The 17,479-nt window shown below is 35.8% G+C and overlaps 1 pseudogene across 1 annotated transcript; it reads left to right on the top strand.

The window, feature by feature from the left end:
• Positions 1-13,702: 13,702 nt before the first annotated feature.
• LOC308506720 (ribosome maturation protein SBDS-like) lies at positions 13,703-14,729 on the top strand (annotated as a pseudogene). The gene is made up of 2 exons: positions 13,703-14,093; positions 14,368-14,729. The product of its transcript is annotated as a ribosome maturation protein SBDS-like (transcript).
• The last annotated feature ends 2,750 nt before the right edge of the window (positions 14,730-17,479 follow it).

The following is a 17,479-nucleotide window of genomic DNA, read 5'->3' as shown; positions in this document are numbered from 1 at the left end:
TTTTCAATTTGTTTCAGCCAGAATCAATAAATCTCTCACCTGGTTTCTTTGCTGTACGTATTGTACTGGTTAATCATGTATACACATGGCATAGCACATTAGACTTGGAGAAAGAGTTTTCTGAAGGGAGCCAATTTTTAACTACAGTAATGTTGAAATTTGAAAACAAAGGAAAACTGCTCCTGTTTATTATTAAGGTGTGATGTGAACTAAGAGCCATAAATAATCTTGCTGGCTAATTTCCAGCACCAGAAGAAGGAAGTGGGGGGAGAGAGAAAGAAAGAAGAGAGGAGAGAGAGAGAGGAGGGAGGGGGGGAACTGTCTTCTGAAATTGTTTTGTTGAGGAATCTCAACATTTAGAAAATTCTTAATAGGGAGCCACAGTGCCCAGCAAGTAAATGGAAAATAGTCAACCCTACAGATATGAAGTAAGCTTTCTTACTGATATACATACATAATATTTTAAGAGATAGCATGAAATCTTAAGAGAATGCATGAAATTTAAATGTTAAACTTTAAATTTATGTGGGTGAATTTAAAAGAGCTCTGGCAGAGAAAATAAAAAAGTATGTCATCTTTGCAGGGACCTCTTTCTCATGCTATTTCACTGCCTTTTTCTCTGGATTACCCTGTTTACATTTAGAATTGAGATTCAAGTTTCCATCTAATAATGATGGATGGATGTAACATGTACTCCTGTGATGCCAAATCAACCTAATTTTGCCCCAGCTGAGCTCTGAACTACCTGTATCGCTTTGGGCTAATTATCTTCTTTCTTCTTCCATAAAAAGAGAGAGTTGAACAAGATAACTCTTGGGTTCCTCTCAGTTTTCACATTCTGGGATTCTATAGTTGCTCATATGGCAATGAGATTTCAAAACTCCTACCTCTCTAATGAAGTAGGGAGGTAGAATATTTCTAAACCTCCATATTCTAGTATGAATAAAAATCACCCTGGGCTGTGCTAGGCTTCGAGGTAACTTCCAGGAATAGCATTTTTATCAAGCAATGGAGGGAATTCTCACCTGGATGGTTCTTAAGTCCTCCTTGCCTTAGGGATGTTTTAAGCTTCTAATGCAGAAGAAGACTGTGAAAATCAACACTTTTTAAATGAGTTTACCTAGGGGTATTTTTCACATTCTGAATGAAAATAACAGTTTGTGCATTTAGGAAATTAACATATTTAAAAGACAATCCCAGGAAGAGGGGCAGTAGTCATAGCTGGGGGACAGTTTCTAGATTTAAGCCACTTGATCATGTTGCTTGTTGTAAAGAATGAGTATAGGAGATAAAGAATTATAAGAACAATGTATCTATTTTCAATTTCAGTGGGAATTATTTACTGTAACAAAATAAATGTTCAAACTATAAAGCACTGTAATAACCTCACATTCATTAAATCTAAACTCTAATCATTTTATATGCCTTAATACCATTAAGGGTATTCATCATTTCTCTAATTTGACAAATTCGAAACCTTTATTTTAATCAATGTGACAAGTTAAGATGGTGAATCTAGTACTGACCTATCTACTCTTTTTTCTTTTACTAACAGTTCTTTTTGAGATCTATTTCACATATCATATAATTCATCCTATTAAACTGTACAATTCAATGGCTCTTAGTATAGTCACATATATCTGCAACCATAGCAACAATCAATTTTTAAATGTTTCTGTCACCCCAAAAAGAAACTGTTAGCAGTCACTCCTCATTTCCCCCCCAGACCGCCATAGCCATAGGCAATCATTAACCTTTTTTGTCTCTATAGTTTTGCCAATTTTGGACATTCCATATAAGTGGAATCATACACCATGTGGTGGTCTTTTGTGACTGAATTCTCTAGTTAGAAAGATGTTTTCAAGGCTCATCTACATTGTAGCATGCATCAGTAGTTAATTTCTTTCTCCAGCTGAATAATATTCCATTGTATGGTTATTTCATATTTTATTTATCCATTCATCAGTTGACAGACATTTGAGTTGTTTCTCCTTTTTTGGCTACCCTGTTTCCCCGAAAATAAGACCTAGCCAGATAATCAGCTCTAACGTGTCTTTTGCAGCATGCATAAGTTAATGCATCTTTGGAGCAAAAAGAAAAAAATTAATATAAGACCCGGTCTTAAATTAATTACTTATTATATAAGTAATATAGTAAAATAAGACCAGGTCTTAAATTAATTTTTGCTCCAAAAGACACATTAAAGCTGATTGTCCAGCTAGGTCTTATTTTCAGGGAAACACGGTATTATGAATAATGCTGCTATAAACATTTGTAGACAGGTTTTTGTGCACACTCATGTTTTCAGTTCTCTTGGGATGGAATTGCCAGACCATAAGTAAATTTATGTTTAACCATTTGAGGAACTGCCAGACTGTTTTTCAAACTAGCTGCACCATTTTAAAATCCTACCAGCAATATGTAGGTTCAATTTCGGCACATCCTCACCAATACTTGTTATTATCAATCTTTTTTATTATAGCCATCCTAACGGATATGAACCAATATCTCATTGTTGTTTTGATGTGTATTTCCCTAATGTCTTATGATTTTGAGCATCTTTTCATGTGCTTATTGATGAGTTGTATATCTTTCTTGGAGAAATTTATATTGAGACTCGTAGTGCCTTTTTGATATTGGGTATCATTGAGCTGTAAAAACTCTTTTTTATATTCTGGATACAAGTCCCTTACCAGATATATGATTTACAAATATTTCTTCTCAGGTTGTCTTTTTACTTTCTTGATGTAGTCCTTGGAAGCACAAAAGTTGTTCATTTTGATGAAGTCCTTTCTCTTTTTTCATTGGTTGCTTGTGCTTTTGGTGTTGTATCTAAGAAACTAGTGCCTAATTCAAGATCATGGAGATTTATGCCTTTGTTTTCTTTTATTAATTTTATAATTCTAGCACTTACATTTGTATTTGATCCATTTTTAAAGAATTTCATTTTTTTAAAAATTTTCATAAAACACATGTAACAAAATTTACCATTTTAACCATTTTTTAAGTGTTCAGTAGTGTTAAGTACATTGACATTGTTGTGCAACTAATATCCAGGACTCTTTTCATCTTGCAAAACTGAAACTCTATGACAATTAAACAAAACACCCCAATCCTCCTTTCCCTCAGCCTCTGGCAATCACAGTTTATACTTTCTGTTCTGTGAATTTGGCTACCTCCTAGTAGAATAGACAAGTAGAATATTTGTCTTTTTTTGGACTGGCTTATTTCACTTAGCATAATGCTCTCAAGGTTTACCCATGTTGTGGCATGTGTCAGAATTTTCTTCCTTTTTAAGGCTGAATACTCTTCTATTGTATGTATATACCATTTTCGTTTTTAGGTGTTCAATCCATTTTGAGTTAATTATTGTTGTTATGGTGTGAAATAGAGTTCAACTTTATTATTTTGCATCTGGAAACCCAGTTGTCTCAGCACTACTTGTGGCCCATCTAGACTTAGCACAGATAAGGAATTTAATTTAAATACTATTACTTCAAACTCTTAAAAGTCAGGGGGAAAAATCCAAAGGCTGTTTCAAAAGACAGTGCATAATCAGAACACTTTGTATTGTCAGTGGCAATATGTATTTCAAAACAAGTATACAAAACAAAATGTGAAGATGTCATTTCATTGTTTCTTCCTTGTGTTCTAGACTTTCCACCTTTTTCTTTTGAAAGCATACTGTCACTGTATGTAGTTCTTTAAGGGAATTGTGAGCTGAAAAGTACAAACCATAACTTACAATAACTTAATAATTATGATTATCATCATATTTAAGTATAATAGGCATCATAAAGTATGCATATAGACATATAAATTGGCAAAAAGAATCAACAAAATCACTTTAGTGGAAGTGTCACCGACAATCAATGTATACTTGACTACCAATAGGTGGCGCTAGACATTTAGTCAGGATTTTTTTCATTTTTACATTGTCCGTAATATACAGAACTATAAAGTCTCCCACTGGAAAAAAGAAGCAATCTCTAGAGGAGGTATAAAACCATTGGTGAAAAATGGGCTTTCTTCAGTATAGTCACATTCAAATTGACAATAAGTGAAGAGAGTTTTCAATTTATTAAAAGTCCTTACTACTAGTATTCAGATGGCCCTTCAGGTCAAGGATGCAATCAGACCCTCTGGAATCCACCAAGAATTAGCCAGGAAAACTTTGGAAATGTTTTGCTTTAGTTCATTATCTTGGAAGGAAAAAATACAGTCACAGCATAGAAAGATCTACATTTGACTCCAGGTAGATAGTTACAGAACCAAACAAACAAATGATTGAGAACAGAACAGAATTCAATCATTTGTATATATTTCCTATACTGTTACAACAGTTGTCAATATGGTCACTGGTAAATTAAATAATACATGTATGTCTATGTCTATATACAAGGTCTGACAACTAAGTTTGAGAGTTTGCCCCCATGTGCTTACATTGGCAACACTACACCAACAGCTCAGTAAGATTTCATAACCTTGGTATATCAGGGTCTCACAGCTGTGTTCGTGTGGACGTCTGGCGGCGTCTTGTTGAGTGGCGTTCCTTATTGTTGTTGCATGTTTTTGTGTGCTGTCATGAGAATGTATTAGGTTGAATTTGAGCAACAAACAAACATTAAATTTCTTGTTAAAATTAGCAAGAATGGAAGTGAAATCAGGGACATGTTAGTCCAAGTTTATGGGGATTATGCCATGAAAAAAATGGCAGTATACAAATGGATTAAACATTTTTCTGAGGGGAGAGAATGCGTCACTGATGAAGAGAGATCAGGGCGGCCAGTAACAAGAAGAACTGATGAAAACATTGCAAAAATTCATTGAATTATGCGTCAAAATCATCAGCTGACTGTGGGAAGCATAGCAGACCAAGTAACCATTAATAGAGAAACAGTTAAGAACATCTTATCTGAAAATATTGGCATGAGAAAGGTGTGTGCAAAAATGGTCTTGAAGAAGCTCACTGATGAACAAAAGCAAAGGAGAGTGGAAGTTTGCCAAGACTTTTTGAAGAGAGAAGACAATATTTTGGGCCATGTTATCACTGGTCACGAAACATGAGTCTACCAATATGACCCTGAAACAAAGCGTCAGAGTGCACAATAAAAGTCAGCCAATTCTCCATGACCAAAAAAGTTCCATCAGTCCAAATCAACAGTTAAAATGATATTGCTAAACTTTTTTGATATCAGATGGATTATTCATTATGAATTTGTACCAACTGGACAGTTAACCAAGATTGCTATTTGGAAGTGCTGAAAAGTCTCTGTGAAAAAGTTAGATGAAAACAACCTGAACTTTTCACCAACAATTCGTGGCTCTTGCATCATGACAAAGCACCAGCTCACACGGCACTGTCTTTGAGGGAGCTTTTAGCCAGTAAACAAATAACTGTATTGTAACACCCTCCCTACTCACTTGATCTGGCCCCCAATGACTTCTTTCTTTACCCAAAGATAAAGGAAATATTGAACGGAAAACATTTCGATGACATTCAGGACATCAAGGGTAATATGACCACTGCTCTGATGGCCATTCCAGGAAGAGTTCGAAAATTGCTTTGAAGGTGAGCTAGGCACTGGCACTGGTGCATAGCTTCCCAGGGAAAGTACTTCGAAGGTGACCATAGTGATATTCAGCAATGAGGTATGTAGCACTTTTTCTAGGATGAGTTCGTGAACTGAAGTGTCCTACCGTATACACACACACACACACACACACACACACACACACACACATCCAAATGATTGTTGTTGCATTAATACTGAGAAATAGAAATATTTAGAAACTGACTTTTACATTAAAAACCTACACATTACAGAAATATTATATATTAAACATAGTGTTTTGGATCAATTTCATTTTTATTTGTGATGCCTTCTACCATTGAGGCATTGTACTGTTTTTTTTTAAACAAGTAAGCCTCATGTCATCATTTAATGTACCCTAAGAAACAAAGATCTAATATGAAAGATAAAGCCACAAAACAAATAACCCTGTACTCTCCAACCTATCCCTAGATAAGTTCTAGGGATAGGTTCAACTCTTTTTGTAGATTTTTTTGGCTCTGGATCACCATGGGATAATACAGGAACCATCCCAGCGTCCTGAAGCAAATGCTGAACCTAAGGACCCACTGATCTTTGGTCCTAGGACCTTGCCTTAGTCCAGTTCAGCTTTTCAGATGACCTAATACAATGAAACATTTCCAGCCTCCTCTGAAACAAAGCAAACTTTCTTCTTCTATTTTTCAGCATACTTGGTGAGGGTAAAAACCCTTGCATTCTTTGTTTTGTCTTTCCCAAAGTGCCACTTACTACCTAGCTATATACATTCTCCCTTCTCCCCCACACACATCTCAACATTTGGAATAATGCATAGCATTCTATAGTAGAAAATGTCCACTATGTTTACAATCACTAAATGGAAAATATATGGATAAAATGAGCAAAACATTTTTAATAGTTCCAGATAATGCAATACACGATGTTTCTTCACAATTTTTTTCTTTCCAATGATAAAAGCTAGCACTTTAAATTTCAAATAAATTCAATTTCAATAAAATGCACTGAGATTTTATTAGTTCATTTTTTGAATTTACTTCTCATCTTTTGCAATTTAGGTTTGGTAATTTATTTAGCATTTACAAGAATCTATTGCTTTTCTTGGCAGGACTCCATCAGATGCCAAGTATACACATATTTTTATCACACCACAGGGAACTACTTGAACGCAGGAGAGGTTTTGGTAGACTGAGTAAATTCATATGCTTGTGTAGTATTTTTCAAAGTAGGGTTCATGGGCCTTAAAACCCCAGACATTCTTAGGAACCTATGGACTTTTGATGCAATTTAAGTTTTAATTTTTTGATTGATTTTTGGTTTTGATAAATGTGTATATATATATATATATATATATATATATATATACACATACATAAAAAACATACATATTTTTTATGGGTCATGAGAACAACCACCTTGCATATTACTAATATTAAAAGGGTTACACAAGCCTTTTGCTCTTGTACGAACAAATTACAGGATCTTAATACCTTCTTCAAAGCCTTGGGGGCCAAGTAGAAAGAGAATATACTGCATATGTCACATATTAATTAATAACTGAGAGAGGTCTGGGACAGCATCTTATAAGCAACCATATTGAAAATTTGGCACAAAACATGAATATTCACACTTAGTGAATAAGTGAAATGATAAAGAACCCTCAACATCAGATTTTTTCTGCCAAAGAAGTGGTAAAATTAATTTTGATTTTCAGTGCTTGTTTTTTTTTTTTTTTTTTTTTAATAACTTTAGAGTTTCAAATGGGAGATTGTGGGCCAGCAGAAGGATCCATCAGCCTAGGAGGTCCTCACATCAGAATACAGTTGCACCCACTGTAGAATAAACTGTCATATTGGTGGTTGTTGGAATGACTGAAGGCAGGTAGGAAGGATTTCTCTGGGCATAGAAGAGCAGAAAGTATGATTTATTAAAATTTAGCTAAGTGTTTTATGCATTTAACAAGGATTTGGCCCAAGATTTGCAAGTTTGCAGGAGAGAGACTGTATAGTCCCCAATTACCTCCCAAATTACTGAAAGCTACTAATATTCATCTAAAGAAGCCATTAAATGGTGGACGACCATATGGGTATAGGTCATCGCAAACAGAAGAAATCTTCAAGCTCATTAAAGTGGGGACAAGCATGGATTCTTGTGTCACATCAATTTGAATTTTACAATAAGTAATATAAAGACTATAAGTAAACACATCAATTCAGATTTTGTCTATAGTTTTTAGAGCTGTGTGGATTTCAGAATTGTGTATAAAGAATGATGGGCTTGTACATGTTCTACCCCTTGTTAGTTACATGATTTTGAGAGAATTACTTCTTGATGCCTCAGGATAGTAATGTCTAAATTGAGGAATTATTTATCATGAGGATTAAACCAGTTGATGTCACGTGCAGTGCAATGAATTTTATAAGAATTCCAAAGATGTGGGTTCTTTGAGTGATAGGCAATCAAATTTAATTTAATTGTGTTATTCCAGTCAAGATTGGGGGTCTGGAGGAGCAAAGGTGAATCAGCTTTCAGCCACCTACCCTATGCAGGTTGCCAGCACCTATACTGTAAGTGGAGATGGGGGCAGTTTCCATCCCTCTTTTCATAATTCCTGTACCATGGCCATGTGCTGTAAAGAGCAACTCAATTCCTAGGCTGTTCAGTCTCAATAAATAATGCATTATAAACACAAGTGGAAAGGAGCCAGTGAGAGAGGAGTAAGTATTATTTATATAACAATGTTTAAAAGTGTGATTTGAAATTTTGGCCTTGCTGTTAATGTGTGTGATATTGGGCAAGTTACTGAGTCTCTCGTTTTTACAACAGGTAATAATGATGCTTGCTTCATTGGTTGTGTTGAGATTCAATGTGATGGTGGATGCAAAACACTAGGAACAAAGTATGGCCACTGTGATCCTCATCAGGATTGCTGCTTTCTATGCACTTGCACTCACCCCAATGTTAACCTTAGCAAGTTTCAAACGAAACATCTGAAAAACAGGGTAAATCTTCAAGTCATTCTGTTGTATCCTTAGCACCCTTTGGAGGGAACACAGTCCACAAAAGTAAATACAGCAACTTCAAGAATGAATACCTCCACATCAAAGTCGTTCCCAGGGAGGTGGTCTGTAACAAGGGCTGGTTAAAATATCACTAAAGAGGCTCTCTCAGGTCATAGCTTGGTTTCATTTCTTCGTTTGTTCCTTCCTTCACGTAGTCCATTCCACTTCTAAGGGCTGGGCTAGTTCACCAATGCTGGAAATACTTGGCACTCAGAAATATATTTCAGGTGTGTTTTAAGATAATGCTAATTGATTTTCTCCTTTTGAATATTGATTATTTCACTAAAATAAAATAATGTGGAAAAATACATATACTTAAATACTTGCTCCTACATAAAACAACAACAACAACAAACGACACCACAAGATAAAAAAGAAAAAAGCATGTTCTGAAGACATGTAAGTTGTGTCAGGAGAGCAGTGGCATATTTGAGCTGATGAGAATTATCGATAAAGAAATTCAGTCCAGCAGTTTCTCAGTAGACTCTCCACAGTCTTTCCTTGTTTATCAAAAGGCAATACAAATCAGGAGTTGTGGAACATCAAATTTGATAAGTGGTGGATAAAGGAGTTTGGAAGAAGAAAGGAAGAAAATGTGCTGAACTCTCAACAATAAGTCCTTCTGCTTCCAAGTGTCCACATGGTCTGCCCGGCACCAGAGGAGAGCCAGACAATTTGATTGCCTTTTCTCCTTGCCTGACTCTCTTTGAACTTATGGAAATCAGAAGATCTGCTGTTCTCAGTGCAAAGTGTAGAGTTGGGTCAGGAGTGGGGCTTCCTATGCTTGCAAGGGGCAAAAGAGAACTGAGAACTGACAGTATGAAATATGCCTGCTGGGCCATGTCTGTGAATTAAAAACACTGAATGGATATGCGAGGTGCAAGTGTGCTTGAAAACTATCCCTGGTAAGGAGTTGGATTACAATTAAGAAAACTGGCAACCACATTGTGATATTTATTATTTTCAATGGCAAAGGCTTTTGTTTTCATCCGAGAAGCCCTTAACTAGGGGTAGCTGTGGAATGTAAGGATCTCAATTTGTGCCCAACAAGGATGGATTTCTCCTCTACTATGTGATCTACTTTCTCTTAAATCAGCAATCAGAGATAATCCCCAACCCATCCCAGCCAAGTTGCACTACTCAGCGTGCTGGATGATAAGAAATTAGCTATAGCAGACCTTTTCTGAACAATCAACATAAATCTGAGGAATGTTTAAAGTTCTAAGAGGTATAAACTGCCAGATTTGGGCATGGGTGGTGACAGGGCAAGACACTAAGAGGCTAAGGGAGGTCACTAAGACTAAGAGATGACAGGGCTTGGGACTCCATGTAAAGCCATGGGAATGGGGTAGGTGCCATAGATAGGGAAAATGGGAAAAGGAGAGAAAATGGATGGAAGCCACAGTTCTGATATTCTTTGGGGAAAGGACTCCCATCAGAGGGGCTGGCCTACCCCACTGTAGAGAGATAATAAGGGTGGGTGAGGGTTAGAGCAGCTGAGCTGGGAGGGAAATCTGCAGAGCCAAGAGGGAGTCGTGCTATGACTGAGGAAGAACTGGCCAGGTCAAAAAGTAGGTCGGTTACTGAGAGCAGCAGAGAGCACAGGAGGCTGTTTTCTCTCTCTGCTGCTTAGTTATGAAGGTAGCCCAGATAGGGACAGTCCTATACAAGGATATTGATCACAGCTGGAAATAAAACAGAAATCTGGAACCTCTCATAAAGGGTAATCTATAAACTTCAAGAACATTTCTTTCTCTTCAAATGATTCTGTAGATTATGTCATCTCTTTCCCCGATAAATGTACCTTTTTTTTTTTTAATCTGTGCACAACATAAGTGTGTTGGTGTCCTGCCCTGCCTAGTTTTGTTGTCTACAATTGGCGTGTGTGTGTGTGTGTAGACTCACCTTAGTTTGGTTCACATATCCAGGGAGAAGGGCCCAGTTCTCTTTGTTCTCTTAGAAGTCTTGGCCAGAGCCTATGAAATTAGGCATTTAAATACATTCTAATTTTTATATTTATAATAAAAGTATAGGACTTCAATTATACTTATGAAAGGAAAACCAATTTGATTGTCATTGAGCAATTCAGTGAAATAGTTCCTGATGTGAAGAGGGGAGATTAGCGTTCTGAGCTCGCAAGAGGAATGGCTACTTAGAGCATGAGAAAAATGCTTAAATCCCCCAAATCATTTTTGTGGATAGACCATATTTTACTTTGAATTTTATACCAAGCATCTTTTCCTGCTTTGGAAAGATATTCTTTAGTGAATTTGAGAAGTAGAATAATGTAATCTATAACTTAAATTAAGACTTTAAAGCAATTAAGCTTCATGTAGTAAAAATCTAAACACGTTTTTAAAATAAATAGGTAATTAGCACAAGAAATAATTTCAGTAAACATGCAGATCTTAATATAGTTAAGTATTTTAATTATTTATTTTCCTGGTGGAACTAGGATTTTTTTCTTTCAACTTGACTGACTCATGATAGAAATAAATAAATTGGTTGACCTCCAAGACATATTTTTCCTAATGTGAACAATCTAAATATCATGCTATTATGTGCTATATATATTTTATTTTAAAAACAATTCCTAGATATTGCTAGAGACCAAAGTTTTGAATCTAAATGTTTCAGTCAGTTTCCAAATAGACACTGCCACACTATACATCATACAACACTCATGACTTTGAACTCAGACCTGGAAGTTTGATGGATTGTATGGACAAACTTTGATGGAGAATTCCCTGGCAACAGGGCCTCAGCATCTTCCAGCCATGGGTTCTATGAGAGAGATAAGCCATTTCAGCCAAACGTGTCTTTATCCAGCATTGGAATGTATCCAAAGGAAACACATGAGACTTCTAACATCAGAAAACACCTGTTGATTTTGGAGCTTCCATATCAATAAGAGCAAAACACACAGCAGATGTGAGCCTGCTCTGTGAGGCTAAAAGTAATGTCAAGTATGAAAAAAATCAAGAGGAAATGGAGATAGAAACTTCCAAATTCTTCTATCTATTTGTAAATTTGCCATTAATGAGGTTATTTTCAAAAATTTGCTCTCAAAAACAATTCTAGAACTTCTAGGATGGTATTTTCAGTTTTCCATTCTCTTAAACAAAAATCTGGTGATAGATATTTAGGAAGATCAATAGTTATATGACCTAAATCCCCAAGTTTGGACAAAAATGTTCACAGTTACTGATAATAAATAATATTACGAGGAAGGAAAGTTAGCTTTCAAAACATTTACCAATATTTATCTAAATATATGTATATATTATTTGAAAAAGGAAGTGTTGAAATGAAAGTTTTTATAAGGGCTCTTCATCTGAATTCACTAGAATCAGAAAAAACATATATGGGGAAAAACACTCTTAAATTTCTAACCTTGTTGGATGAAAATAAAATTAGTGTATTGCTTTTACGGAGTCCTCTTTCTCTGCCTGTTTGTGTTTCCTGAGGGTCTGGCATAGGCTTCTTCTCTTCCCAATGTAGGCAACCTCCATACTCTATCTCATCTACTCCCATGAATTACTCTCACAAGTGTCAAGAACTTCCAAATCCATCCCAAACTCTATCTTAAGTCTTGGACCTTTGTTTTCAACAGCATGTTTGACCCTTACAATTTAATATTTCAAAAACAGAACTAATGCACACAAGAAAAGTCATAGACCTAATAAGTGAGTTTAATTAAGATTGCAGGATACAAGACTATTCCATTTACAATAGTATCAACAATAATGAGATGCTTAGGAATAAATTTAACAAAAGAGATACAAGTACACTGAAAACTACAAAACATTATTGTATAAAAATAAATAAGTGGAAAGATATCCCATGTTCATGGATTGAAAGAATATTATTAAGATGGCAATACTCTCCAATTTGATCTACTGTTTCAACACAATCCCTCTCAAAATCCAACAGATTTATTTGCACAAATTTACAAGCTGATCCTAAAATTCAAAGGAAATGGAAATTCAAAGGATCCAGATAACCAAAGCAGTCTTGCAAAAGATGAACAAAATTGGAGGACTCAACACTTCCAAATTTCAAAACTTTCTAAAAAGCTACAGTAAATAAGACTGTATCTGACTCACATTGTACAGTTATGAGGATAGGTATACAGAAAAATGGAAAAAAACTGAGAGTCCAAAAATGAACCTATATATGGTCAATTGATTTTGTATAAGGATGCCAAGACAATTCACTAGGGGAAAGAATAATTATTTTCAACAAATGGTGGGGAATACCCACCTGCCAAAAAATGAAGTTGAACCTTTTCCTCACACCATATATAATAACTAACTTTAAATTGATCAAAACCCGAAATGCAAGACTAAATCTATAAAACTCTTGGACAAAACATAGGCTTAAATTTCTGTTATCTTGGCTTTGGTAATGGTTTCTCAGATGTGACACCAAAAGCACAAGCAACAAAAGAAAAATAGATAAATTGGACTTCATAAAAATCAAAAACTTTTGCACTTTAAAGGACACTGTAAAGAAAGTAAAAATGCAACCCACAGAATGGGAGAAAATATTTGCAAATCATATATCTGATAAGGGTCTAATATGCAGACTATATAAAGTACTGTTACAACTCAGTAAAAAAAAGCCAAATAACCCCATTGAAAATAGACATATGAAGGTTTAAATTTGTATTCTTTGGAAATGTATTTATTTTAAAAGTAATTCACATGTATGTCTAAATATTAAACAGTAGCCAACCTATGCTTTACAAATTTCCGTAGGAGCACAGAAATGATGTCTTAAAAGCCGCAATGCACAGGCATTGTTCCTCACTTTTCCTGGTCCGGCCTTCGCATCACCTGATGCCTGCACAATAAGTCAGCTGGGTGTGTTGTGGCCTCCGGCTCAGCGGAGTTAGTCGCAGCGCCGGGCGCTCTACAGGCGTTTCTGTGCCCCCCAGTCGTTACAACTAGGGTCCTTACAACTAGGGTCGTTACAACAAAGCGCAGGTGGCCCTCAGGCTGGCGGCCTGTATCTGCCTTGGTTCTGCCTGCCTTGTTTCGCAAGACCCAAGATCTGTGAGCAGCCGCGATGTCCATCCTCACCCCCACCAACCAGATCCGCCTAATCAATGTGGCTGTGATATGCCTGAAGCGAGCCGGGAAGCGCTTCGAAATAGCCTGGTACAAAAACAGGTCCTCGGCTGGCAGAGGCGTGGAAAAAGACCTTGATGAAGTTCTACAGATCCACTCAGTGTTTGTAAATGTTTCTAAAGGGCAGATTGCAAAGATGGAAGATCTCATCAGTGCATTTGGAACAGATGACCAGATTGAAATCTGTAAGCAAATTTTGACTAAAGGAGAGGTTCAAGTATCAGGTAAAGAACCGCACACGCAAGCTGGAGCAGATGTTTAGGGACATTGAAACTATTGTGGCCGACAAATGTGTGAACCCTAAAACAAAGAGACCATATGCTGTTACGGTGTTTCCTCTAAAATAAGACCGGGTCTTATACCGTATTTCCCCGAAAATAAGACTGGGTCTTATATTAATTTTTGCTCCAAAAGACACATTAGAGCATATTTTCAGGGGATGTCTTATTTTTTTCATGTACCACAATTTACATTTATTCAAATACAGTCATGTCATCTTCTTCCGGAACATCGTCATAACATACTAAATAGATCTGTCTAGCTGACGATCTTAATTGGGGCTTATTTTCAGAGTAGGTCTCATTTCCGGGGAAACACGGTATCCTTAGTGAGAGAACAATGAAGGACATCCACTATTCAGTCAAAACCAACAAGAGTACAAAACAACAGGCTTTGGAAGTGATAAAGCAGCTGAAAGAGAAAATGAAGATAGAGCGTTTCCACATGAGACTTTTTGGTTCATCCTTCCAGTGGATGAAGGAGAAAAGCTGAAGGAAAATCTCAAGCCACTGATTAAGGTTATAGAAAGTGAGGACTATAGTCAGTAATTAGAAATTCTGTGTCTGATTGACCCAGGCTGCTTCAGAGAAATTGATGAGTTTATAAAAAAGGAGACAAAAGGCAAATTTTCTTTGGAAGTACTCAATTTGAAAGATGTAAAAGAAGGAGATGAGAAATTGGAATGATATTCATCAGTCTCTTCAGCTTTAAAACACTAACAAATTTTTATTTTCCACAGTCCTGTGTACTTTCTGTAGTCTGTCAAATACTTGCTCAGACTATTTGATGTTTTCCATGTTTGTATTAAACGTGTACACAAAAGACTTTCCTAATAAGTATTATAATGTGGCATTAATTTAGTTTTATTTATAAATTGGTATTTTAGGTAAAAATGAAAAATGCAATATACATTTGTGAGGGGTATAAATGATAAATGTCTAACTATTACAGTGTTTTGTACACATGAAACTAATAAAAAAAATAATTTTTTTTAAAAAGGAAAAATTCACTATACAAAGTCCAGAGTTGCATTTTGCTGCGGTCTCATGCCTTTGTAGTTTTCCAAAGTTAAAGTTATTTGAGGCAGCTCTTGTGGATAAAAAGTTAAATTTTGTACATTATAATGTTAATTTGGGAAAGATATGTCTGTATAAAAAAGAGGCGGTGTTTGCTGAAAAAGAAAATATGTCTTATTTCTACTTAATGAAACGCATGTATGGGGTAACTATATCGTGGCCTAATAAAAGCTTGCATGACTACTTTCAGGTTATCTGAAAAATAGATATGATGACTGTGCAGGACTTAAATAGTTTTCACTGAATATGCTGCCATAAACTAGATTATTCTCGGTAAACAAAAATAGTCATTTATTTCTAATTCTTAAAGATTATAATATATACTAACATGGCTGAAATTCTATAATCAATAAAACCACTATTTTTATTAAACTACAAAAAATTTCCTTGGATAGGAACGCTAGTGCACTGTTGGTGGGACTGCAGATTAGTGCAGCCTCTATGGAAAACAGTATGGAGGTATCTCAGGAATCTGAAAATGGAACTACCCTATGATCCAGTAATTCCACTCCTAGGCATCTACCCGGAGAAATCCAAAACTCCAATTCAAAAATCTGTATGCACTCCTATGTTTATTGCAGCACTTTACACAATAGCCAAGATATGGAAACAACCAAAATGCCCATCGGTAGATGACTGGATTAAGAAGCTGTGGTACATTTATACAATGGAGTATTACGCAGCCATAAAGAAGAAAGAAATCTTATCATTTGCAGCAACATGGATGGATCTAGAGAACATTATGTTAAGTGAAATAAGTCAGAAAGAGAAAGACAAGTACCATATGATCTCACTTATATATGGAATCTAAAGAAAAGACTATGTGAATGAACTAATCAGAGACAGTTTTGGGGACGCAGAGAAAAAACCGAGAGTGGTTAGATGGGTGTGTGGGAGGGGGTTGGGGATAAGGGGAAAGGTGAAGGGATTTGGAAGCAGCTGGTAACCACAAGATGGCCTCAGGGTTTTTTTTTTTGAAAATTAATTTGGGGAAGGTATTCTATAATGTTGTAAAGATTTTGTTGGGTATCCGATGGACATGCGTCCTATTTGGGAGACCACCTCAGGGATACTGTGGATACCTGATCATGACATTGTACATCAGAAGCTAAACATTAATGAATGCCAACTATAATTTTATATATATAATGTGATGGTTCAGTGTGAGGTCGGAGGGATAGTGGATGAGGGGAGGGGGGTTCACAGTATGAGGGATATAAATGATGAACGTCTAAGTATTACCTTGTTTTGTACACCTGAAGCTAATAAATAAATAAATTAATTAAAAAAAATTTCCTTGGATAATTCATAATGTGAGTAATTCAAATACTGAAAAATGAGAGTTTGTAGTATATTACAGTGACAATTTTGTATATTTTAGAAAAAAAATTTAAGCAAATTCCTGTTAACTTTTCCTCTTTTTATTAGAATGACCAGCTCAATATTTTGTTGTTGTTGAAATCTATTTTTAGAATAAAAGTTTTTCTCCATCTTAAAAAAAAAAATAATATAAGCATATGACCTGAATAGATATTTCTTTAAGGAAAATATACAAATCCCAAAAAGCACATGAAAGTATGATCAATAACATTAGTCGCTGGGAAGATGCAAATCAAAACCACAAGGAGATATCTGTTCACAACTATTAGAATGGCTATAAAACAAACAACAGATAATGTGTTGATGAGGATGTGGGGAAACTAGAACATTCATACATTACTGTTTGAAATATGAAATGATGCAGCCACTTTGGAAAACAGGCTGGCAGTTCCTAAAAAGTTAAATATAGAGTTATCATATAACTCCGCAATTCCATTCCTAGGTATATACCCAAAAGAATTGGAAATATACGTCTACACAGAAACAATGTTCATAGCAGCATTGTTCACAATAGCTAAAAGGTTGAAACAGCTGTCTATCAACTAATGAGTGGTTCAACAAATTATGGTGTATCCACACAGTGGGATATTATTCAACCCCCGAAAGGCATGAAGTACTGATAGAGGCCACAACATGGATGAATCTTGAAAACATGCTGTGAAAGAAATCAGACACAAAAGACCATCTTATCTAAATCTATTTACATGAAATGTCTAGAATAAGCAAATATGGTGACAGGAAGTATACTAGTTATTGCCAGAGGGCTGGGGAGATGGAGCAATGAAGATTGACTGCTAATGGGATTGGGGTATTTTTGAAAAATGAGGAAATATTCTCAAATTAGATAATGGTGATTTCCTTCCATCACCATATCAGGCTTTAATTTTACTTTCATACATGTGAGTGAATATGGTTCTGGAGACACAACAATGGAAAGACATGATCTCAGCCTTAGGGAGCCTCAGTCCAGAAGGAGCTCC

This window comes from Rhinolophus hipposideros (genome assembly GCF_964194185.1).
Source record: "Rhinolophus hipposideros genome assembly, chromosome: 13".
Lineage (NCBI taxonomy): Eukaryota > Metazoa > Chordata > Mammalia > Chiroptera > Rhinolophidae > Rhinolophus > Rhinolophus hipposideros.
This window is presented reverse-complemented; position numbering and strand designations above follow the sequence as displayed.